At 35.0% G+C, this 27,469-nt stretch overlaps 1 protein-coding gene across 5 annotated transcripts in view; it reads right to left on the bottom strand.

Moving 5' to 3' along the window:
* The window catches only part of VTI1A (vesicle transport through interaction with t-SNAREs 1A), a 421,992-nt gene that overhangs the window by 169,545 nt on the left and 224,978 nt on the right, over window positions 1–27,469 (bottom strand). The window lies entirely within an intron of this gene.

Raw genomic sequence — 27,469 nt, 5'->3', positions numbered from 1 at the left:
TATCCTTTAAAAAACATATATTCTACTAGAATGTAGGTTCCTGAGGACAGAGACTTTTATTGTTTTATCTCCAAATGTTTGGCAAATAATGGACACTTAATAAACAGTTGTTAAATTAAATTCATTGTCCACTCATATTTTTTCTGACCCTAAAAGGTTAGATGTCTACACCTATAAAAAGACAAGTTGCAATTAGATGAGAAACTTAGATGAAAAACATGGAATACAACATTTCTTAAGCTCTGTTCTTGGATCATTTTTCTTTTCTCAATGCAGTTTCCCTTAGCAATTTCATTTAATTCCATGTTTTCAATAATAGTTTCTTGGATGATTTACAAATCTAGACAGACAGCCCTGACCTATCTTCTCAGCCCTAGACCTATCTATTCTATTGCCTAGGATATCTCCATTTGGACTTTGCATAAGCACCTCAGACTAAGTGTGTTCGAAACCAACTCTGTGATCTTTAATTCTTTAATTCTAAAGCTGCTCCTGCTTATGAATTTACTATTTATGTTCATGGCACCATCATTTTACCATGTTTCCCATCTTCAAAATCTTGCCACAACCTTTCACTTTTTGTTTATGTCTATTAATCAATCAGCTTTTAATTTCTACCTCTGAAATAGCTATCAAATCTGTAGCCTTAGGCCACCCTAATTATATAACCCAAATGCTATTTACTTGGCCTATTGCTTCCTAAGAGGTCTTTCTATTTTTCTTTCACATTTTATGCTGCTGCAATAACCCTTAAGAATAGCCAGATAGTTCTTTTGCTCAAGAATCTCTAGTAGATCTCTGTTGCCTGTTAAACAAAGTTCAAACTCTTTTGAAACTTTGATACTACTTTGCTCTAGTAATTGAACTTGGGTATTTTTTTCTCTTTTATTCCTCCTATCAATTAGAACAGAAGAATTCAATTTATAATGTGAATATATATAGATAGTGAATATATAAAATATGAATTTATATATATATATATATGTAATATATTTATAAAACATGAATATATATAATATGAATTTTCTCACCTTGTATATTTGGCATTAGTTTCTAAGATTTCCTGAGATCTTGAAAGTAATATTAACCATATTTTTTCATGTCTATACTTTTATTTATTAACTATAATTACATATACAATTTGCACAATTATAAGAAAATCTGAATTTGGAGACAGAAATTTAGCCCTGCTCCCCACTTAAATAGCATATCTTGTTCAAATTCTCCAATTGTTTAAATTTATTAATAATTTTGGCCACTAAAGTATAGACTCTAAATGCAAATAGCTAAACCACAGCTACCAAATCTTCTAACATTATCATAGAATGTTCTACTTATTAATTATAAACAAATCAGGACACTAGCATTTGATCTTCAAAGTAACTAAACAATTCTTTTAAGAAAAAATAGCAATTGATATGTTTTAAGACATGAACTTTTTGTTATAATGGTACTGAAGAATCACTCTAATGATGATTTAAAATAATTGATATATAATGACAAATGTTTTCAAAATTAATGTTTCTCAAGACATTAATGTAATAGAGAGATCTTAGAATCAGGAGTCAGAAGACTCAGGTTCCAGTCTTGGCTCTTTATACTTCCTAGCCATAAAATATTAGCCAAGCCACTTAGATCTCTTCTGAGCCTCTGTTTTGTTTTTTCCTTTTGCAAGGAAAAGATGACACTTTCTTTCTTTACAGTTACGTTGTGAGAAATGAAGAAACTTAAGTGAAGATGCTTTGAAAGGCAAAAAAACAAAAAAACATTATAAATAAGTACAACACTATTACTACTGATTTACTACACATGGAGAGTAGTAAAGGTGATACTCTACTCTGCAGTTCACTGTCAAAAACTACAGCTGAGTTTACACCTGAGGATACATTACTAAATGCAGGGAAGGAATGGGAAGTGTGTCTTCAGCTTTCTGACCACAAATTGGCATCCCCATTATATTATCTTCTCTCAGCTGATTCGCAGCTATTTTTATGTATATACAATGCCTCCCCCCAAGGTGAAATGTGGTAAGATAGGTGGTTTCTCAGTGCAGAAGCTATACAGGACTATAGATGATAGAGAAGTAGGAATATGGGATTTTATCTCTATGTCCACAATAAAAAATAACGCAAAATACTGTTAAACTTAATAATCATCATTTACAATGCATGCTTTTTTACCAAGACTTATCATAACAAAATAATGATTTAACAATACCCATGGAAGCTATTACTATACTAATAATTTAACTTTAAAATGCTATAATTTATAGTTGTTGGTTTTTTCTCCAATAAAACTCAAAATACCTTACATATTTTGCATAATATCCAGGGACTCAATTTTCTGGTAAATGCTCAAAGCCTTATTTATCTGGGAAGAACAGGAATGGATTGCATATCTTCAAGTAATCCATAACAAAAAATGGGGTTTATGAAAAGTTTAGTGATTCTCCATTACAACAACAACAACAACAACAAATAGTAACTAATATTTATACAGAGCTTTAAGATTTTCAAAGTGCTTTATTATTACATTATTTCATTTGGTTCTTACAGCAATTCTGGGAGACCAAGGCTACAGGTGTCTCTTTTCCCCTTTCAACTAGTTTTTAAAAAAAATAAATTGATTGAGGATTGATACTCAGATGTCTAAACTTCAGGTGCAACATTTGCTGCACTACATCATGATCCCCCACCCCCCCTTACTCACACAATGGATCAATGGTATGCTATGAAACATCTGGATTGTAGACAATTCTAACAAGTTCCCAGGAGCTATTAATGCTGTTTACTATATAGATTCATTTTATGAGCAAGGCTGATACATTGAAAGAACTCTCTGTATTTGATAAAGAGCTGGGAAAGTTGGAGGGATTTTATAGGGAAGGAAGGAAGGAATCAAAAAGTATTTACTAAGTACTTATTATGTGCAAAGCTGTGCTAAATGCAGAGAATACCAAGAGAAATGCAAGATAGTCTCTGCTCTCAAGGCCTTCATATTTTAGTGGGGTGGGGGAAGAAGGGCAGCAAAAGATAACTCCTATAGGAGGCTGTATCCACAAATGACATGAGTCCCATGATCCTTAGTGTATGGGGGTGAAAATGTAATAATGCATCTAACAAGCTCTTTACACTGATAAAACTATATCTATTTCTAATGCTGAACCATTTGACATTACCGTGGACTTTGATGGTGATTTTCTTTTTGAAGTTTTTCATAGCTATAGTTGCTGAGGCAGGTATTGAGAACCTGAAGAAGTATTTCTCAGGAAGTACCTCCACAAGAGTTAATTCCTAACATGAGAGCTTCAGAGGCTTGGCTTAAAGCAGAGGCTTGAATGGAAGTAGGCTCTAAAGGGTGATGTATACAGGCTGATATTTCCAAGCCACAGGCTCAGGGACTGGGCTGTTTCCATCTGGATCTGAGAGGTGGCAGTGATCAAGGTGATAGGAATGGTTTGACTTGCTTGGCACATACCACCATATGTCTTTTCTTCTCATGGTTCCTTGCTGCTTTAAGTGGGTTGGTCTGCCTTGTGGGCCATAATCACTAAGTAATTGGTAGGGATGACTGGCTCTTTCTCCACAGAGGATGCTCATGCCTGCTCTCTGCTTTCCCAAGGAGTTTTATGGATCTAAGTAGTCTAGCTAGATACCTTACGGATATCATCCACCTATCTGGCAAAAAAAAAAAAAAAAATTATATATATATATATTAACAGAACTATATGTATCTCAGTGCTGGCATCCAAATTAAATGGATTTATTGGGGAATTCCAGTTTCTTCATGCCATGTTGCTTTAAAATTTTAATGTCCTAATAAAGAAAATTCCAGGTGAAACTATATTAGAAACACTCACCTTTATAGAATGGAAAATATGCACACATAGAATGTTATGAGTGGTTTTTCATACTATGTGCCAAAGTAAAAAATAGATTAGGGACATGATTTATTTTTTTTTATATATACAAAAAGGTCCCAAAGGTATCTTGGGCAAAATGATGCTAAAGTCAACAACTATTAGTAAGTTAGGGATTATTCCATTAAGTTTTCCTGTAATCATCAAGGTATTAATAAAATTGAAGTTTAAGAATATATAATTCTGACAATGTGACAGTCTTTCAGTTCGCAAATATTCACTAACACCAAAAGAGGAGAAGACTGTTGGCTAAAACCAATGGTTTTACATGATGCTCAGTATCTAAAACTTTCAAATCCATCTTAAAGAACAATTTTAGAGTGGAAATACTATGCTATATTCACAGAAAAAATAATTTGAGAAAACATGGATTTTTATGATTCTGTACAATACAGCCACTTGACAATCTCTTTCTAACAAAACTGACTTGATCCTGTCAGTGAAAAGACTCACTTGAAGAAGAATTTCTTTAAGTCTTTTGGGGTCATTTTCTAAATGTACCCTCTAGAGAGAAATCCAAAGCATCCATTTCACCAAATCTATTACTTCTGATTATCAAAAAGGAGACAGGGAATATCACAAATGGTTACAGGGCCAATACCTATGAATTCTTCTAATAGGAATTTGGTTTGGAGTTAGCCTGATGAATAAAATTAGTATGAGAAGGCAGGAATGTCCAAAACTCATTTAATGTTCTAATGTTATTGATTGGAACAACAGTGAACTCAGCCTTCCAGTATCAATAACTGCCTCTAATTAGACAGATTCAAGCCACTGACCACTTCTCCAGCAATGAGGCCACAAACAGACTGTGTTGAAAGATACTAATTTTTCTTTTAAGAATTTTCTTTTAATATATTTTCTTAAGGATGCAGTTTCCAAAGAATGATCTGAAAAAAAAGTCTTCTTTACAGGAGTAAAAGTGGGATACAATATTATTTTCTGCCATTCCAAATAATAAAATGTATATGTGTGTGTGTATATATACTAAGTATGTATATATATCAACATATACATACTATGTATTACTTTACATTATAAATAGAAAATGGTATGATTACCTCTATCTTTATTTTAAATTTAAAAGTATTTAATATTGTTTTTTTTTTAATTGCCCTCATTTGCCTCTCCTCTCTATACAACTAGTTGTATACAAAGACAACTATACAAAGAGTTACCTCTAATAACAGAAATTGAACAATTAAAAAGAAAAAAAGCAGTTCAGCAAAATCAATAAACATATAAGGTATGCCTGTCTATGGCAGTGTTCCACATATGTAACCTTTTCAAAGAAGGAAAGAAAGTGCTTTGTTATGTCTCTTTTTCAGGATCAATTTAGCTATTATGTAGCATTTAATCTTGATTTGTTGTCATTTTCTCATAATGTCATCATTGCATATATTGTTTTTCTTGGTTCTGTTTATTTCCGCTCCTTATCAGTTCATGTTTCTCACTATCTTGATATTCATAGTTTCTTATGTTATACTATTATTCCACCATGTTAGTATACTGTATTGGTAAGCAATTCTCCACTCAATAGACATTGATTTTGTTTCCAGTTCTTTGCTATTACAAATACCTAACTCCTAAAACCAGACTATATTTCATATCTCCTCCAGTTATCTTGCCCTCCATATAGGCCATATTTCTTTCTACCCTTCTAGGGCTATTTTGCTCTGCTTCATAGGGTTACTCCCCTCCAGACACTTTACATAATCCATTTCCTCAGGTCCTAGAGGAAGCTTTGGAAATTCTAAAGTGTAAAGGACTGAAATTCTTGAGTCAATGTGCTGAGGTCAGATAATCCAGCACTTGAGGCTACTTACCAATTAGACAATACTCTCTAAGAATAAGCTTGGAAAATGACCCTTCCCGCAATCCTGGCCCAATAGGTTGGTGCAGGGGTCCTCAGACTATAGCCCGTGGATCAGATGAGGCCTGCTGAGGACATTTATGCAGCCACCAGTTTGGAAGTGATGATGGACCTAAATTCGCATTAGCAATGCGCACTTCCAGCACTGGGCTGAGGCTATTGAGACAGAGTGTGAGGCAGAGGTGAGGTGAGTTCCCAGGCCTGGGTGTATGGTGTGGGGAAGGGAGAGAGATGCAGAAGACTGAGAACTGACAGCCTGTGGCCTTGTAAAGTAATGGAAGCCACCACAACAGACAGGGGGAGGGATGTACAGTGCATGCTGAGCATGTCACAGCTCCTACAGGGGGAATATATGGGCTGTGTCTGGTGTGTGGGTATAGTAACAGTACTACAAGTCCCAGCTTGACTCTATCATCGTCATTATGTTGTAATGACAATGTAATAGCTTCCTCTCTAGTGCATGTTGCGGTACTGACTACTATTTTTGCCTAGAGTGGGGCTCCTGGTACCAGGCCTTGGCCCTGTATCCATAGTGACCTCATGTCTGGCTGTTGTGATCATCAGTTTTATCATTGTGTGTATGTTCTGTAGTTTCATAAAGAGATGGAATATTGCTAACATATGTCATCACCTTGTAATCACTGGGGGTCTGACCTTAGTGCCCCCCACTTATCCTGAGTATGAGGGGGTGCAGAGCTGGTGTACTGCTTCATCCCCCTCCAGATTCTTAAGGTCCCCATGTACTAGTACAGCTTCAAGTCACATGATGACCTCCCCCAGAAGCCCCAATGCACGATTTGTCACTGAAGCCCATTCTACACATACAATACATTGTGCAGTTATATACATATATGCACAGACTTGCCTGCGATTATGATAAATTACGAGCGCAGCATGTACGATCATGCAGCGCTGGATCATGAGAACTGATCCCAGGATTCAGAGGAAGCCAGGGCATTTGGGAGGGCCGCCTGAGCAGTGACTTGTGTGCAGTGAAGGACTGAAGCGGGAGAGAGAGTGCGGGAAACAGAGGCATCACAGCACAGAGGCAGCTTGGAGGAAGTTGGACCTTGCAGTCTGTATGTCTCTGTGTGGGCAAAGTTATTGCTGGTATATTGTTTTTGTAGCGCTGTATATATATATATATTGGTATTTTACTAATAACAATTTGGAATCCCTTAGAAATAATGATGTCAAGAAAAAGAAAAATTGACTTGGAGTGTAGGATATTCAAAGAAGAGTGGACTTGTGATTACTTTTTCATGCAGTACAAGGAAAGAGCAGTATGTCTGATATGCTAGAATATAGTGTCTGTGTTCAAAGAATATAATTTGCCTCTACACTATGAAACTCAACATAAAGATAAATATGATTGTTTGGTTGGAGAAATGAGAAAAGATAAAATATTAAGACTGAAAAATACATCGACAACTCAGCAAAATATTTTTGTGAAGCAGAAGCGGCTAAATATTTCATCACTGCGAGCAAGTTTTCAAGATGCCAAGCTAGTAGCACGCACTGGAGGGACAATTTGTTAAAGAATGCCTTCTTTCTGTTGCCAAAGAGATGTGTCCAGAGAAGGCCGATTTATTTAGTACAGTGAGTCTTTCAGGACCTACAATTACACAGAGGATTGAAGAAATGGGAGACAATCTGCATCAGCATTTGCAAAACTCCACACAAAAAAATTTCATATTTTTCTTTGTTACTCGATGAAAGCAATGATGTTCATGATTCTGCATAACTTCTAATTTTTATTCATGGGATGAATGATTATTTTGAAGTCATAGAAGAGCTTGCTGCACTGCAAAGCATCAAAGGAACAACTAAGGAGAGGATATCTATGAAGAGGTTTGCCAAACTATGGACAGTTTGGAGCTGGACTGGGCTAAACTAGCCAGTGTAACAACTGATGGTACCCCTAGCATAGTGGGGGTCTAAGAAAGGAGTAATTGCTGGCATTAACCAAGAGATGGACAAACATAACCAATCTCATCCAATAGCCATACACTGCCTCATCCACCAACAAGTGCTGTAGTAAATCACTGAAGTGGGACTCTGGTATAAAAATTGTGGTATCTTGTGTTAACTTCATTAGAGCTAATGCAATAAATCACAGACAAATTCAGGAATTTCTGTGTGAGCTAAATGTTGAGTATGAAGATGTTCTATATCACACAGAAGTCTGTTGGCTGAGTCGAGGGAGAGTTTTGAAACTTTCTATGACTTACTTCCAGATTACAACTTTTCTGCTTTCAAAAAACAAAGAAGTGCCAGCGCTCAATGATGCAGAATGGCAATGGCACCTTGCCTTTCTGACAGATGTAACAGAGCTACTCAATAATTTCAATATGCAACTTCAAGGAAAGGGGAAGCTCATCTGTGATAGGCAATCACATGTCAAAGCATTTGAAGTAAAATTAGGCCTCCTCATCAAACAAGTGAAGGAGGAAAACGTCTGCCATCTCCCCACAACTCAAAATCTGTTAGCAGAAAAACTGCTGATTGCATTTCCAAACAAAACATGTATGGATTCATTGGAAAAATTGCAAAAGGAGTTCCAATTTAGATTTAAATGGCTTTATCTCCATGAACAAGACATACAGCTTTTCTGTAACCCATTTTTTATTGACATTGAAAATGTGGATACAATTTACCAAATGGAACTGGCTGAACTGCAGAATTGTGACTCTCTGAAAGACGCATTCCAGTCAAGCAGCCTTCATAATTTCTATGTATCTCTCCCCTCTGAGACATTATCCTCATCTCAGGAACCATGCACTCAAAATGGCAACCATCCTTTGGCAGCACTTATGTCTGTGAATAAACTTTTTCTAGAATGAAACATTTGAAATCTCCAACCAGATCAAGACTAATGGATGCACCCTTGGATCACTTGTTACGACTAGCAGTGACAAATATGGAACCAGACATTGACCATCTCATTAGCCAAAAGCAGGCCCATAGTTCCCATTGAAATACTGGTACAGTTTGTTGATTTAACTTTACTTTATTTTAAATATTGTATTTGTTCCCGTTTTGTTTCTTCACTTCAAAATAAGATATATGCAGTGTGGATAGGTGTTAGGTTCTTACTAAGTGCTAAGTCAGTACTTAATTCTCTAGTTCTGGTCTTTATTAGGAGTTTAACCCTTTTGAACTCCTGGGGAGGAGCTTGAATGCTTAGGAGGAGCAAGTTCATTGGTTGAAGTATTTCTTCCCAGAAGCTTTTGCATTATCCCACACGCATTCTCTGGGAGGATAAAAGAGGGCGGCACTGGAGAGAGAGGAAGACTCTCTATTCTGGACCAGAGTTGGCGGCAACTGTCTGGAGACAAGGGCTCTCTACAGGAAGAAGAATCTGTCCGAGAGATTTGAGTTGACACAGCAGATCTCCTCCCAGAGAGCGATTGGCAGTCTCTGGAGACAATAGCACATTACATATTGGCGCCCAACGTGGGGCAAGGACTTTTGCTTACCCTGACAAGGACTTATTCTGAGCCCTTCAGAGGAGCTACCTTTGCATTTAAGGACTTATTCTGAGCCCTTCAGAGGAGCTAGACTGGAAAATCGCAGATAGGAATTTGTTCATAGTTTTTGTTTTTACTATAATTCAGCCCTCCAACGTACCACTGGTTTGGTGTATATAGAGAACTGTGGGAGGGACTAGGAGGTGGAGGAAGACTAGCCAGGGTCACTTCTGTGAGAGAGATGAGGAGGTGAGGTCACAGAGATCTCTTCACTTCTACTGCTAAAGACCAAGAATAAAGATTTTTGCTTATCCTGACTCTGACTGATTCTAAGGTATATAGGGTGCTAATGCAGTTGCCACACTAATGGAAGAGCTAACCTATCTTGATTAGTAAGCAGATGAATAAATGAATGAATGAATGATAAAGGATTTATCAAGTGATTATTATGTGCCAGGCACTGTGTTATATAAAACTCCCATATCACTCCAGGATCACATATAAAACTCTCTGGCTTTCAAAGGCCTTAATAACTTGGGACTTTCCTACTTTTCTAGTCCTCTAATATCTAACTTCCCTTCACATCCTCTGTTATGCAGTAATACTAACCTCCCTCCTGATCCTGGCACAAAATATTCCCATCTCCCAACTTGTACATTTTCACTGGCTGTTCCCCATGCTGGGAATGTTTCTCCTCATCTCTGACTCATGGCTTCCCTCATTTCTTTCAAGTCTCAGTTAAAATCTTACCTTCTACAAGAAATCTTTTCTAATCCTTCTTAATGCTATTGTCTTTCCCTCTGTGATTATCTGTAATTTTTTATGTATTTTATATCTTGATATATGTACATCACATGTTTTCTTTCCCATTAGACTGTGAGCTTTATAAAGCAGAGAGATATTTTTGCCTTTCTTCATATCCCTAGGTCTTTTCACAGTGCCTGGAACTTAGCAAGTATTAAATAAATGCTTTTTAACTGATGAACAAATATAAGCAAGTATGGCAATTGATGCTCTCAAGGAGCTTTCATTCTAATGTTGGAAGAGAACATATGAATGGAAGATAGAGAGCAGAGTGGTATTTGCCCAGTGAGATAGGCTGGGAGGGTATATGGAGGCTTGGTTCTAGACAAGTTAAGGCAGAAGTTTAGTTTCTGAGCCCAAGTACCCAGATGTAGAGTACAGGTAGTTGTGGGTAGGAGGTGATTAAAGAGAATAGCTCAAGTGGATGAAGCATGGTGAGGAAATGGCCAGGAAGTGATTGCAAACTTATATGGTCAGGTACAGAACAGATCATGGTTTATATGTCATCCAGATCATTCTTGCTATAAGTATAGTACAGTGTCCCCACCTTTACTCTATAAATTCTACCCTTTGCTCTGCACATAATCATCAAATTAATGCTATTAATTCTTTTGGCAAAGGCTTGTTTATGCATCACTTTGATATCCTTTTCTCCTCAGTTCTAAACTCCCTTATCTAGCCATCACTACCATAAGATATTTGAGGGTAGGGACTATTTCATTTTTGATATTTGTATTTCTACTATGTAGTATAATGAACATAGTAAACATTAATAGATTTTATTTTTTCAATTATGTTTTCATTCAAAAAAAATATTATAAATATGAAGCTACATATGGTATCCTTCTAGTTTTAAATTTTATAATATAATATGTAATATATAACATATATACATATAATATATAACAGTAGATCAAATATAACATAAAATATATTTTTGTTTATGATGTAATATTTATAATATTTACTATCATTAGATTGCCAATTAATATAAGTTCTAAATCAAATTCCAGAGTAATTGGACCAACTCACAGCTCTAACAACAATGTACCTATCTTTCCACAACTCCTCCTTCCAACATTGATTATGCTAATCTTTTGTTATCATTGACAATTTACTGTCACAAAAATCTAACGCTTTAAGGATAGAAGAATTTCTGATAGGTCTCTACCAGGTCTAATATAGACCTGGGTTAAATTAATCTTGTGAAGGTGGAAATTTGTTGCTCAGTAAACCAAAGAAGGCATAAATCACAGGAGAAAACAGTTAACTAACAAATACCTTTAAACATTCTGTAGAAGCACTTTTCTTACAGTGAGAATATCTGACTTTAATTCAATAAATACTTATTAAGTGCTCATTATGGGCAAAACATTGTGCAGGTGCTACAATGGCAGACATAAAAAGCTCTTACTCTCAAGGAACCTATTCTTCTGGATAGATAAAACATGCAAATAACATTACTGGAGGAGAAAGAACATTCTAGTCATGAGGATGAGTGAAGATTTTATGGGAAAGGTATCATCTCAATTGAATCTTGCAAACATAAAGATTTTGACAGGTGGATAAAGAAGAAAAACATTACAGCAAAATATATGGAGGCAGAAGAGACAATTTAAAGCTTCGGAATAGCTAGAAGTTCAATTTGAGTAGACTATTGAGTCTTTGAAGGGAAGTATTATTGAATTAATCATGAAAGGTAGCTTATGGCCAGATTGTAAAGGGTTTTAAATGCTAGACTGAGGAGTTTGTATTTTTTTTAGATGCAATAGGGAGCCATTGAAGGATTTTGAGTAAAGTAAGGCCACAATGATTTGTATCTTAGGAAGAGAATTTTGTGAGATATAGAAAGGCTTTTATAGAAGAGGAGAGAGATTGAAAGCAGAAAGAAACATTAAGAGGCTATTGTAATGGTCCAAATAAGAGGTGAAGGCCAAGTGTGTAGACAGAAGGGGATAGATATTAGAAATATTGTGGAGGAAGAATTAACAATACTTAGCAACAATAAGGTATGCTGACAGAGAAGGACTAGTCAAAGACAAATCTAACATTATTATAATTGGAATGACTAAAGGAATGATAGTAGTCTTCATAAAAATAGGCATAAAAAATCTGTTTACAGGGGAAGATAACTAATTCTATTATGAACATGTTGAAGATTAGGTGTGAATGAGATATTTAGGAGGAGATAGCTGACAGGCAATGGATGATTCAGGTTTGTTATTCAGTGAAATAATAAGGATTTGTAAGTCATCAGCACAGAGATGATAACTACTGGATCTTTAATTTTTCATTCTACCATTTTATCATTTAATGATTCTGTAGCTCTAACATCTCAAGCTGTGAAACTGAAACAATATAGTTAAGAACTAAATAAATGTAAGCTACTGCTTTCACAGGGCAAGGCAAAAATTCTGGGACAACACCCCAGGGGGGTGATGAAGGAGCAGGTCATCTCGATGTGTATGTGATTTTCGTTGGTCCTCTGAGACCGAACCTTACTCATGGAGAGTGACCAGAATCTTTTTTTACATAAGAAAGAAAATGGAAGGCATATTATTCTTGGTATTGGATAGTGATCCATTCTAAATTGGTTAGCATGATTACCTATGTCCAATAAATTGTTTGTAGAGAAGAGTTATCTTGTTATCCAAAGTCTTCTTATATAATAATCCAGAGGAGCAGAATCAACTTTAGAGTTGGAAGAGGAAAATGAGAACAGGAAAAAATGTAATTCTTCAAAGTTGGCATTAGGTCTGGTGACAAGACAAAGAGATGAAAAAGAACACTGATAAATAATTGGGTTAATATATTAATTTTCCCCTCTACCCATGGGCCTCCAGTAATAACAGAGAAAACTATCTACTTTGCCACCAATATCCTGACCACTCATTGGAAGTTCACTTATCTTCATTTCCACAAAGAATAGGGAAAAAAATTAAGCAGACTTAAGAATAGGGGTTTGGCTGAGTTGTAAGGCTATATTTTTTAAGAGTGAGATTTCTCTGGAAGTGTTTAAAATTAGGACAAGGGAATGGACTAGATAAGCTTTCAAGATTCTCTCTATAGCTCTAATTCTATAATTGAATACAATTTGGTTGTGAATACACTAGATGATAAAAGAAGCACTGAAACTTGTGTGAAAAGATTTGGTTTCCAATTCTAAATGTTTTCCTTCCTAGCCCTCTGACTTCAGGTAAATAACTTAAGATTCTGGGACTACTCAACTTTTTCCCCTAGTAAAACAGTTATAATGATCCCTGTGCTACCTACTTCAAAAGACTCTTAAAATGAAATTAAGCAACAGAAGGAAATTAGATAATGAATGTCAAATGTTTTATAATCATAAATGTGATGAAAGTGGAAGCTATCATTCTTAAACAAGCAAGATGTCACTAGACCCTACTGACCTTGGACACATGATTTCACTTCTTTGGCACTCAGTTTTTTCATATATATATATATATATATATATATGTAGAAAGGCAGAACATGGTGATCTATAGATCACCTGCCCAGCTATTATATGCTATATCTATATATCACAGTTAATAATCCTGTTTGACTCTGCCTTCGATGATTACTAGATGGATGGCACTGCCTAAGTCATCAAACTTCTCTGAGTTTTCCTCATTTAGAAAATGGGGATATAATAGCATCCACCTTATAGAGTCATTGTGGGGATCAAATGAGATAAGATTTTGTAAACCCTGAAATGTTATTTTATTATTGTTAATATGTGGTGCAGAGTAGGCAATTTTGTCATTATTGAAGCATCTAACATGATAACATGGACAACTACACATTTAGGTATATTTTTTATAAATAATGCCACTGATGATGATGATGATAAGATTTTCTCTATATTATCTCCCTTGGAAATGTCATTGTCTTCCATGATTTTCCCTATCTTGACTACGTAGATCAATTTCTAATATATACATACCTCTAAGGAACCAAGATTATCATGTTTTACCCTAAGGTTGCTGTTCTTTCTTCTAATTTCATTATATCCAACTGTGGCAATATCATTTCCCAGATTCAAAACCTTGATATTATCACTGAAAAAAATCTCCCTCAACTAATTTTTAACCCAAATTAATTATTATCAGGTCCTACTTATATCTGCATAGTACTTCTTCCAATCCATTCTTTGAACTGCCACTAGAATAAGTTTTCATGCCACTCTTTGCTCAAATATCTCCACTGGTTCCCTTTTACCTATTAAATTGCTAGTGCTTTCAGTCTCTTGAAATTTGCATTCCTTTGTATATTCCTCTGTATTAATTAAATATCCTGGAGGGCAAATGACTGTTTTGTTTTTATCATGATATCCATAGTGCACAGAACAGTGACTTGCACACAGTAGATGCTTAATAAATATTTGCAGGACTGCATTCCCATTCAAACTCTTCTCTGTGGCATTCATGGCTTTTTACAATTGAGAATCTTCGTAATTTCCATCATTAATTCTTATTATTCTCCTTCACACACTTACTAGTCAAGTGGGAGAACTTTCTGCCTCCCCAGTATTGCCTCTGGACCTTCCCTTTAGGGCACAGTGCTCCCAATACTTAGAATGCCTCCCCTTCTCTTTCAATTTCTTTTCTAGCCTTATGTTACCATCTAGGTACAAGCCAAAGTGGATTGGGATATACCCTATACAGATCTCATAAGTTTGTAGTTTGGATCAAACTATTTATTGACCATGCCTGAGTATTTCTAACCCCTCCCCCCAATCCTGTTCTAATGCCACCATATCCAAGAAGCCTTCTTAATCCTACCAGTGAGGCCCGGCCTCCACCTTTGTATCACACAGGCATCACACATTTTTTACCTTTCTTATGTACATATAATTATCTATTATAGTTCCCATTATTCTTATTAATATATATGTTATACCCACTCGACGATGAATTTGATGAATATTGGTATTAGGTTTTAACTAAACTTTCTGGTCTCCTGGCATCTTATTCAGTGAATGCTCACCATTAATGTAATTCTAGGCATTGGCATGTTTTTTGAAACCAGTGATGATGGCAAATTTATGGAAATGTGCAACTGTTTTATAAAGTGATGTTTAATTCATACCATCTTGGGAGGAAAATGATAAAACAATATTTATTCTGCAAAATTTAATATACTCTTCTTTAACATTATCATTTAAGCAGCCAAAAGGAAAATACTGTACATTATATTTTGCTTGAAGTTTACCAACTCTTATCACTAAAGCAATTAAAAAAACAAATCAGCACTGCTATTTTTGTCAAAATTGGAGATAAAAGTGCTTCCTCTTTGTTACCTGCAGATAATTAACACACACCAGTCCCCAGCCCAGTAGATATCAGTCAATTAAACTGTTTAACAAATAATGATGCTTATGAACAAGTACTATGGAAATTGATGCTCTTAAAGAAAAAGAGTCACATATGTTACAGCCACATTCAAAAACTTGGAAAATGAGTGTGTTTTGTTTTAGGAAACAAGACCAGGAAAGCAAGGGCCCTTTCCACAATTCCAGAAGGAATATAAAAGCTAATAAGAGAGTAGTAGGAAGTCTGATGGACAAAATTATCAAAACTCTATTGTAAAATCTGTAAAATTTATATGTGTTTAACAGATTAGGAAGATGAGAGATCCAGATGTCAAGAATGTGTGTATCACTACACAGATGACTGGGGGCAATGTAATGCCGGAGAAACTGAGGCAAGATAAAGATTAGGGAGTTATAATATTTTATTTGAAAGGGAGAGATTTACTGGGATCAAATGGATCCATGGTTTGGTCCCAGGGCTGAATGAGACTATCCTCTCCAAGAATCCAGACAACAATGTGAGTTCTCAGATACAGGGGGTAGACAGAGGCAGGGATGGAGTCAGAGTGATGGGACTCTGACAGGGTCGGGGGAGGCACTGGACATTCTGGGATTGGGAGAGGCATTCTGATAAGTAGGGAAGGGCTGGGGTCATGATTTCTAAGATAGAAGGTCTTTTATCCTTATCAAATATTCTGATGATTAGGAAGGAGGGGTGGTGTTGCAGGATTGACCAGAACAATTAGGAATTGAGGCAGAACAATTCAGGGAAACCGAGGCAGGACAATTTAGGGAAACTGAGTCAGGATAACGAAAGAGAATTATGGCACAATATTAATTGAATAGAAGTTGTTTTAGATGATATAGTAAATAAAAATTCCTGGCAATTTAGAATCACAGAATTTTAGAACTGGGAAAAAACCTCATAAATCATCTGGGCCTACTCCTTCATTTTTCTACGGTTCAGAGAAGTTAACTGAGGTGCTCAAGGACACACCCCTAATTAATAGCAAAGATAGGACTAGAACCCCATGGTTCATAAGTCCAAGTTTAGTGCTTTCTCCATTAAATCTGACTGCTCAGAATCAAATGTCATAATCATAGAGTATTATAGGACTTGGTAAGAAAAAACTATTTTCCTTTTAATAAGCATCTAAAAGGTAAATGCATAGGAGGATACCATTTACTTATTGAGCTCTACCTCACTTTCCCTGTCAATTCTAACAATGACAGTAATGATAACAACAAAATCTTTGGGAAGCCAATGGTATTCAGTTTACAAGATTTTGGGTCATAATAAAGGCAACTGCTTCTTATTAATGACGAAATTGTCAAAAAGTTATGGAAGATTCATAATTCTCCAAACCTGGCTATTGGGAATACTAGGAATTCATATTATTTAACTTCAGTTGTATGGCATGAACCTTACAGGAGGGAATGATTATTAGAAAGTTCTGACTTGTAGAAAGAAGCAGGTGAGAAAATAAAGACATTTAACCATTATTTGTTCAAGCTGAGACATTACTAGAATTTTTGGCCTCCGTATCTCTTTTTTCTTTACATACTTTTCTGGCCTTAATTCCATCCTGAATATGAATTGAACATGCAAAACCTACACTTGTCTTAACCCTATAATATAGGATTCATATCTTACATATGACTAAGTTAACTACATGTGGTCAGATATAAATAGCTATTTAGGAAAAAAACCCTATTAACAAAAAGATGTAATCCTGCTTTTTAAAAAATCTTAGAAAATAATCATTTATCAATTTGTGCACAATAATCTGTATTCCTCTGATTAAAAAACTCCAACCCATCACAACATACTTTTATTAATATGAAATATTTAAAAACACATTTGGAACAGGAAATATGCTCATAATTCTAAAGTATTGGTTTTTTTAATTGGGAAAAATAATTTGGTTCAATTTAACAAGCATTTATTAAACACCTACTTTGTGGGATCCTAAAGATAAAAACAGAAAAAATCCTGATTTCAGAGAATTTATATTCTACTGGGAAACTGTGGGGTAGGATAAGCAATACACCACTGACACAGATCACAAACCTTCAGTGTCTTAGTGGGCAATGTTAAATGTTAAGATGGTCTTTATTTTACAAGTATATATGACAAATAAACAGAAAATACATATGTAGATATGTCTTGTCTAGAGAGTGACCAAGTCTCTCTCCAAACTAAAGAAAGTGGAGAATTGAATGAAAGTTCCAAACTCCACAGGTGGGCTGATATTTTAAAGCTTTTTAGCTGAATAAAGCCTTTTGAAATTTGTATGTTTCTAGTGTAGCCATCAGGATCATGCTATATACCATGAAAAAATATTAAATTAGAATTTTAGTAGAGACTCAAACTCAAAACTTGGAATAATTGTTTATAAGCATTTCATTAAATCACTGAAATACTGATGGGTTTTGAAAAACTTTTAAAAATTGTTTTTCTACATTTTTGAGCAAACAGAAGAAAATATGTAGGTCATCATAGCCAAGCTAGGAATGAAGCAATAGGAAGCCTCTTGAGATTAGAAAGTACTAAATGGACAAGAACAGTCAGTTTGGGATTATTTATAGGATACATACAATCCCATATTGTATTGTATGAGAATATAGTATGTATTGAATCAGAGTAAAAAATAGAGATTTTTTTGATACCAAAGATGGTGAGAGATAAATTATGCTCAGGAAAGTAGTAGGGGGACAGGGAATAGAGGGAAGGCCAGAAGAAAAGAGAAGAAAAATAATAAGATTTTAGAAACTTAGACATATGATTAGAGTTCAAGGATTTAAACTCTAGAAAGTCTTAAGGCAGATATTAAGACATAAGGGAATATTTTTAATATCAAACTATGAAATGGACAAGTTGATAGAGTCTTTTCATTTTCAATCCTTGCATTTAAGACACAATGACACTAAAAACAAACTCAAGAACAGGTGATTTTATAGCACACAAAGAAAAGGAAACATCTAGAAAAAAGATAGATGACTACTATAGAATAGAAGGATAGAAGTGTTACAGTGACAGCAAGTTATATTAATATTTAAGATCTCTGGGACCAGCTAGATATTGCAGTGGATAAAGCACCAGCTCTGAAGTCAGGAGGACTGAGTTCAAATTTGGCCTCATACTTTTAACCCTTCTGAGCTATGTGACTCTGAACAAGTCATTTAACCCCAATTGCCTAAGGGGAAAAAAAAAGATCTCTGGGAAGCAAAAGAACCCTATATTAAACCAATAATTTTCTTGCTACTGAAAAATAAACATTACAGTGGAACAACAAGTTTTGTTTTTAAATAGTGATATATTCCAATATTAAAAAAAAGTCTAATTAAATATACATTTTGACAATCTAACTTAAATGGTAGCTGGTCAATATCAGCTGATGGACATTACAGAATTGTTCAATCTAGTAAAAAAGAAATACAATTTTGACCTCAAGACAATAATACACAAGCAAATATAGAGCTGTTTTATTAAAACTACCCTATCCCCAGAAAATTAAATGGTACTGAGTATACTAAAGAAGACAACAATACTGCATAAGATTGCTTTTTTTGCAATGGTGAGTCAAACAAAGCCTTTATTGTTCCTAAATACAATAGAGAATCTCTTAGGCCACATCAATTGGGCTATATATTGAACCAATTAGCATAATTCTAAAAAGAATCTTTCTAATAGAAAAGCAACCAAAATTATGTGTTTTACAGAATTTGATTAAGTGGAAGAGTGTTAAACAAAGGCCTTTGATGTCCCTTCTGGATATCCAACAATCTCAAATTGAGATCAGATATCAGGGATGGAGAGGATGGCATTCAAACTTGTATAAGCAAGATTTTGCCATAAATTTATTCATCCAATAAATCTAATGAGGATCTACCCTGTGCAAAGCACTTCAGTGTAGTGAAGGTACATAGAATACAATTCTTATTTGGAATTAATATTTGAGAGCAAAAAGGAATAGCTATTTTTGAATGAAGTCCTACAAAATATTATGGGCTGGATTGGATATGATTAGTAGGAGACAAAATGACAAATGATTATTGGTCTGTTCCAGAAAAAAAAAAAGACAAAGAGAACTTGCCCAACCCCAGGAACTTCTTAGGCTAAGTAACACACTTCCTTACTCTTCTCTTTGCCACCTACAACTCCAGATTCTGTATTATATTTCAAGGATTTCATGCTGTTTCCACAGATTCTCACTTACTTTCCATGAGTCTGCTGACTTAAAAAGTACTCGTTTCTCATGAAGGAATTCCAATCACCCATCTATCTCAGCTGCCTTGCTATCATTCTCATCGAGACATTCACAGGAGGTGGCAGCCTTTGATTCCACTGAGGGTTTGTCTACATTGAAGTTCAGTCATTCTCACTAACCTCTAGCTAAGTTATCCTACTCAAACCTCTCTTCACATTTTTTCCTTTGATTCATGGGTGATTTTCTCTTAAGTTAAAAAAAAAAAAATTCCCACTACCTTTGTATTCTAAGCATTCTCTTCCTGCCCACTGTAAACATCCTGTTATGAGTCATGTGCAATTTTCAACTGTAAGGGATCAATTTGTAGGATTGTCTCTCTCTTCCCACTCTGGGTTGGAGTATGTATTCAAAGGAAAATTTAGAAAATGTAATGGAATTATAGCTCTGAGGCTGAAAAATTTCCACTAAGGAATAAGTTATCCTTATGTCAGCTTTCTAGTCACAAAATCCTTTCAAATTTTTCTATGTCCATTTCATTTATGGAGAGTCTACCTCACAAATGAATGAGCAATTTATAGTCCATCTATCAATTAAATTTACATTTCTGTACAAGCCTTAGCATGGACATTCATTTAGTATAAACAGTATAAATAAAATTGATATTATCAACAATCAAAGGGATGTTGATCTCCTCTAAGAGATTCTGTGACTTTTTGTGCATTAAAAGAGATGAGCTAGTCTGGCCTTTGAGATGCTAAAAAATGTGAAAGTTATTCAGGACTGTAGGATTGTAGGAAGGTATCTTCCTTTAAGATGATCAAGAAAATCAACACACAGGGAGGTTAAAAGTCTAATTCAAGGTTGCATAGCTAGAAGATGACAGCTGGGATTCCAACCTAGGTCCTATTGATGAGGTTTAGATTTGAAGTACCAAATGAAATAAGGGTTTAAATGAGGTCTAGTGGCAGGTTCGGGGTTCAGGTAATCAAATGGAGCTTCCCTGCTACCCCTCAGAATTCAGCGCAAGGGTGGGGAGTTAAATGAGGCCTAGTGGCAGTGCAAGAGTCCCTTGTAAAGGAATTTACAGACCTGAAAAACCTAGATTGATAAAAGAGGTTTATTATGTGGTTTGGAAGTAAGGTTAAAGCCTAGGTAGTAAAAGGTATTAACTAAAGAGAAGAGGGCACTGGAAACAGTATTTCAGTGGGCAGAGGCTCCTTGGGAATGCCAAGCATGGCATAGCTGGCATGGTTGGAACCTCTGCAAAGAGAGATTTTAGTTTGGCTCTTTATAATAAGGGGTTTTGGCTACAAGCTAAAGGGGGCTCGTGGGTGCAGTCCCAGGTTGGCTCCTCATTGGGTTTCAGTTAGGATTAGAATTTGAATTAAATTCAATGGGTTTCAGGGACTGAGCAGACTCCACCAAGATAACAAAGATGAAACTGTTTGTGCTTGGGGTGGAGTCCCCTCACTGAGGCAGAGTTGAAGAAGGTTTTCTTCTTTAAGGATTTTTCAGAGTGTTGGGGTTCCCTCTTTACTATGACATGGAACCCAATGGTCTTTGTAATGCAGTGTTGGTCAATTATACTGTTTTAATTAGTACAAGCCTTGGAGTAGCTACTCCTTTCCCCAATGCAGAAATGCAGATTATACAATCCTTCCAAAATTTAGCTTATCTGGTTCTCAAATACTGTTGAGTGGGTACTCAAAAGACATTCCAGGCAGGAAGTGCCTAATAGAGCTTATGTTTATCTGAGATGATTATATTCTGGAACCCAGGATCACATCCACATACCAGCGATAAAGTAATGAGGGGAATTTTAATAAGCATTAATAGGTCAAGATCTTTTATTTATTATTTATTTTAAAAATCTAGGTCTGCACTCTTTCTCAAGTCAGGATGAGATTTTGACTACAGTCAAAGAGTCAGAAATAAGAGGTCAGAGTTGAGTATTAGTTAAGTTACAGAGAATTTACTCCAAATTCTATCCATTAGTAAAGAAAGAAAGAAAGAAATACCTTTAAGTTCAAGGTGGAATGTGCATATTGAAGGCTTAGAATGGATATTTCAATATAACACTAAAGCTGTTTTCATAAGAAACATAATGTGACCTACCTAGTAGAAGTTAAGATGATTGGGAACACAAGGAAACATTCAGTGAATTTTAACAGGAAAAGCCAGGTGAGAGAAAGAGAGCTTTCTAATAGTGAAAGTTTCATTCAAGTAGCACCTTCAGTGACAGGCCTTTCCCAGTTGCCACAAGCTAGCAATGCCTTCTCCTCTTAGACTTCTGTCTGCTGTGTCTATTCTATTTCAATCTAGTTACAGATTTGATGTCTCTCTCGTTAGAATCTAGGATTCTTGAGGTCAAGGACTGGTTCTGCTTTTTTTTTGACACAGGGTCAGTCTGACTCATGCTAAGTGCTTAATAAAGGCTTGTCAACTGAAGGAAAACAGCAAATCCTATGAAACGAGAAGACAATTTACATTTCTATTACCAAAGTTTAGAGTTGGCAAGATAGAAAGGAAACACTATCTGAAGAAATCTTTTGAAGAGAGACCCTCTCGGGGCAGCTAGGTGGCACAGTGGATAGAGCACCAGCCCTGAATTCAGGAGGACCCAAGTTCAAATCTGACCTCAGATACTTAACACTTCCTAGCTGTGTGACCCTGGGCAAATCACTTAACCCCAGCCTCAGGGAAAAAAAAAAAAGAGAGAGAGAGAGACCCTCTCTTATACACTTCATTTCCCTTGCATTCCTCTTTTCTGGCTTTCTAGCACAGAATCTCACTTAATAAAAAGGTGGTAGGGGGGAATGAGTTAGCCAGAATCAGACAACTTGGCTTTGCACGATGTTAGTACAACTTCCTAACTATGTGATCTTGGGCACCTCACCCTAATTCCCTTGAGTCTTTTGCCTCATCTTTAAAATGAAGATTATTTGTCACCATTTCAGTTGTACTACCCAACACAAAGAGTGGCTCTGAGGACCAAATGAGATTAGATAAGTAATAGCCTACATACATACAAGCTATTATTATTATAGTATGTGCTCAGTAAATACTTGATTTGATTTTGTTTCAAATTACTGGTGTCAATACAGTGCATGGTAGGCTATGAGCATTGCAAGCAACATGCAACACTGAAATAAAACCTAAACTTCTTTTTTCCTTACAAACTGGAGAGCTCACAAAGCAGGTGGACAGCTCAGCAACCTAGAAACTGCCTCATATAACTCCTTCTCTGAATACGAATTAGCAATGGGTAGCAGCAGCATATTTATGAGGTCTCTTGCCTGGTCCTTTCCTCCTGTGAATGCTGTATAATTCATTGCGTGCGCCCTGACCCTAGTGCGCTCCTGTTCTGACAAATCATACTTGATTAAGACAAATCTTTATTAGTTAGCTAGTCAACTTCCCCATTTATCATGGGCAAATCCATTCTCCTTTTCAGGTACAGGAAAAGTGACTGAAACACTCAAACAGAAAACAAAAACAAAAATATATCACATGTTATGGGCAGTTAAGTCAAAACAGAAGTCAGGAACAGATGATAAAACAAAGATTTAATAGATATAAATTATAACCTGCTGCCAAACTAAAATACCACTAAATATTCAGCTGGCCTAAGGAAATGTTGATTAGTTAGTCTTTTTAGGAATCTTCATCTCCTACTTGAAAACAAAATGCCTTATTTGGGGGTGGGGGGAAGAGTTGTGAAGTAAGAGGCTCAAAATACTGAGGTTAAAAAAAATTTTTTTAAAGGAATTCTGAATAAAAAGATGGTTCAAGGCTTCTAGCAAAATGAAAACCCTCTTAAAAGTAAAAATATTGAAGAAGGCAATGAATTCAAAATTATTCATAAACCTTTGGCACCACAGGAAAAAGCATCACTTTTTTGAAGACTGTGGCATTTTTTTTCTTTATGAAATTTAATGTAATGTTGATTTAGCCTAAAGAAACTAAAACCCTGAAGGTTTTAAGTGTGTTTTAGAAAAGTGGCATTACTAGCCCTTGTTCTGGAGATGGCAGGATTTGCGGAACCCTCACTTGATGCTCTCACCAATTTAGGATGATGCCACTTTCCTCAGTATTGACTTAAATACCAGTTAGTCCCACAGTATTTGCAAATGGGTGAAATAAAAAAAAAAAAAACAAAACAAAACAAAAAACACATCTTTTGACATGTTTCTAGTTTCCTGGAGGTGGAATCTGGAATCAACCCTAATTTCCTATATTTTAAGAAAATTGGTTTTAAGGGAATTTTTATAACTTCACTCTTATACCTTGTTTTTAAAGAGGAAAAAAAATTTTCTAACTATTAAACTTTTTCTTAGGAAAGTATATAGTTCCATTTTAAAGTAATTTTTTCACTTTCACAAAACAGAAACTTCATCTAACCTTCACATGTGCAGGGAAAGATAAACTGGAAAGGGCTCTGGGCTTGGAGACAAGAAAATCTGTGTTTGAATCCCATCTGGGATTCCTAGCCAGATATCCCTTTATCTTTTGAATCTCAGTTTCCTCATTTGCAAATGGAAAAAAAATATTAACTTGAACTACTTATCTACTAGGTCATTTGCTAGAATGGCACTCTATAAACTACAATTCTCAACAGATCTTTTCCTTTCAGTTTTGCCAACATTGGTAAAATCCATGGTAATGAGTATAAAAGGGGAATTCTTTGTGTGCAACAATTTTTATGACATTTTTATTTATGCTACAAAATGCCAGTGATATCTCAAATAATAATTTAGAGTTTTTGTTTTATGTTTTATTTTACTGAAGTGCCCAAGAGTTAAGTTAAAAGTGCTTGTGCTTTGTTGTGCTGTATTCTATTTCTTCAAGTTTCCCATCCAAAGAATATGAATGTGGATATACACACGTTTACAATCATACATATAAATGCTTGACACATATGAAAAATGTTTGGCATAAAAGACTTCAAAAGGACATCTAGAACATTGGGTCATGTGCTGATAATTCTTTAAGCCGTTTATTGATTATGCCTATGATTTTCATAAGGATATATTTAAAGCATTATAAAAACAAATGAAAATGACAAGATTCATTTTTTGAAAAAGGCCTTTTCTATTTGAAAAAAGCATATAAATGTTAGGTGGTCAATAGTATAATAACACAGGGAGAGCTTTTAAATCCTTGTTGCTTTTTGTATGTTCATTTCCCAATAGTTTTTTCTCTCCTGATATATTTGGGGAAAACAACAATAATAACAAAACAGAATAATTTATCCTTTTCTACATCAGATTACTGTTGGAGCCTAAAGGGAAATTGGAAACCATCATTCCAATTTCCTTATTTTACAGATCAATAAACTGTATCCCAAAGAAATTTGGCAGTATGCCTAAGGTAAAACTACTAGAAAGTGGCAGGGTCAAGATTGGAATCTAGGTCTCTTGGATCTCAGGTCAGTGTTAGTTACGCCTATATGATCTTTTTTTTTTTTTTTTTTTTTTTTTTTTTTAAATAATAGCATTACTAATTTTAGACATTATTAAAAAAAAACTGAGTTTCTCAGTCTGATAATGGATGTCATAATGCATAACTCATATACACTATAGGAACATAAAATAAATAAGAAGAGAAACATTTTAGGTAATTGGAGATGATGATTTTTTAGTTTAACATGATACTGATCATTTGTAATGGGTTCTGCATAATGAAATAACAGAGTGGTCTGTTTCATTTTCTAAATGACAAATGATAGTATAGAAGGCTAAGAAAGAATAGGGTAGGGAAAAAAATAAAAATTAGGAAACAGAAGAGGAAAAATGATGAAAAGATCCCAAGGAGGTCATAAACTTTTAGTGAGTTACAGAGCAGTGTTTGGGACATGAAAGACACTGAGTTCCAAAAAGCTCAAGTGGTTTGTCTGAGTTCACCAAATGAGTTAGTGAAAGAAATGGAACTTGAACCTAACTCTTCCAATACAAATATAGAAATGTTTTCATTGAACTACAAATGCAATGATTAGAGTTTTAAGTTCTTTTTAACAGTTTATCTGATCTCTAAATATTAGAGTAAAGGAATCTTCAGGCTAGGGTTCCTTCAAGTGTATGATCTTATCAGCCGGCATTCATAATGGACAATCTCTTCCTATAAATAAAATTAAATCCTTACTTTACTGTGCTTGAACCCAAAAGTTATGAAAATATAAATCTATGCCCGAGAAAATCAATCACTAATTTTGGGGGGGGGAAGGTATAAAGGGAAAACTTATTTCTTGAATATTGTTTATTTCCTGAAGTAGGCAATAACCTTTTTGAATTCTAGAGAGGGATTTCAGATATGGGGCATGTTCAGATACAGTTTTTGTTTGTAAAAAATATACTTGTTTATAAAAATGACACCAAAGCTTTAACAGTTCTTTGGAGAGTGAAAATTAAAAATCTTAAATATTATTAAATATGCTTGACAGGATGACTTTAGTAGACTTTCTACATAATTTTAACAGATTAGGTACATATGATTGGTACTTACAAGTCAAAATATTCATTCCTAGAAAGCAGAGGAAAAAAAATCAAATAATCTCACTGTTTTTAATTATTACATTTAACTTTGAAGAAAAAGCAAATTCTTTGTATGAAATTATAATTTCGCAATAATATGTCAGATTGGTAAGTGAATGCAATCTTAAAATTTGAATGCAAGTCTTTCATAGAAAAACATAATTTTTTCTTCAAATTTTCAGAATGTGTTAAAATTGATGTCAGTGTCTCAGTAATTTCGCAGTTTAAAAAACAGTTAGAAATGTAATGACTACACTACACTTGATTAAAGCATTTACAGCTCTAATCAAAAACTGACAGTGAGATCAAAGATGTTAACTTAAATCTCTCTTCTAATTATGTTTAAAATGCCACACCTCAGGCCTGTCTCTCCTCTTCTTTTTCAAACCAAATTCTGCTTAAGAAAGATCTAACACTTCTTAACAGTTCATTATCCAATAAAACTATTCAAAGCTTAAAAGCAGTCTACACAATTATTCAGGACCTCAGGGAGTCCACCGGTAGTCTTTATTACAGGACTTCATATTAAAACACCTTAATTATATTTGTCAAATGGATTTCATTAAAACCCATCGTCACTTTAATTTTCATATTTTGACAGTGCTGGCATAGGCATTATTACCACCTGCCAAGCTATGAACTACAACAAAATTATTGAATTCCTTCAAATACTAAGCAATTGCTTTTGTACCTGACTGCGAGTTATTCCCTGTGTGAGGGAATTGACTACAATTAGGAACAAGGATTAAAATTTCCCTACCTAAAACACACTCTGCATATATGTCAACTACAGGTGTATGGACTATCAACCTACATCCATGCCAGGTTTCAAGAAGGACTTTGTAAAGGGTGAAACACAGGCTTTGCAGGGCATCTGAATAGCAAATCCAGGACATCAAACAGAATGTAAGTGCACTTTAATAGTATCACAGCCATTAGGAAAGGACAGAACATTTTAAACTCCTATTCATTATGCTGACATCTTTCTGAAATAGACTGATTTTTCTGGTCACGTACTTGAAAGCCAATTTTATTTGTTTGAGTCAAAGGAACTAACACTACTGAAAAACTGAAAACAACAACAACAAAAAAAAAAAAAACAAACAAACAAACATAATTTACCCCTTTTAACTGTATTATATTCCTTACTAAGAGGCTAAATGCCACAGTGCATGGGTTGTTTTGTCATGCATCCCCTGACAGTATAATAAGGCCTACAGAACCCTACTCAGAATATTTTTTAAATGTATAAGACAAATTTAATAGGATTATAAAAAATGTTATTGAAATATAATTATTAAGTAGCAGTTTAGTGGTGCAGTGAATAAAGTGCTGGATTTGGAGTCAA

This window comes from Sminthopsis crassicaudata, chromosome 2 (assembly GCF_048593235.1).
Source record: "Sminthopsis crassicaudata isolate SCR6 chromosome 2, ASM4859323v1, whole genome shotgun sequence".
In the NCBI taxonomy this organism is placed as follows: Eukaryota; Metazoa; Chordata; class Mammalia; order Dasyuromorphia; family Dasyuridae; genus Sminthopsis; species Sminthopsis crassicaudata.
This window is presented reverse-complemented; position numbering and strand designations above follow the sequence as displayed.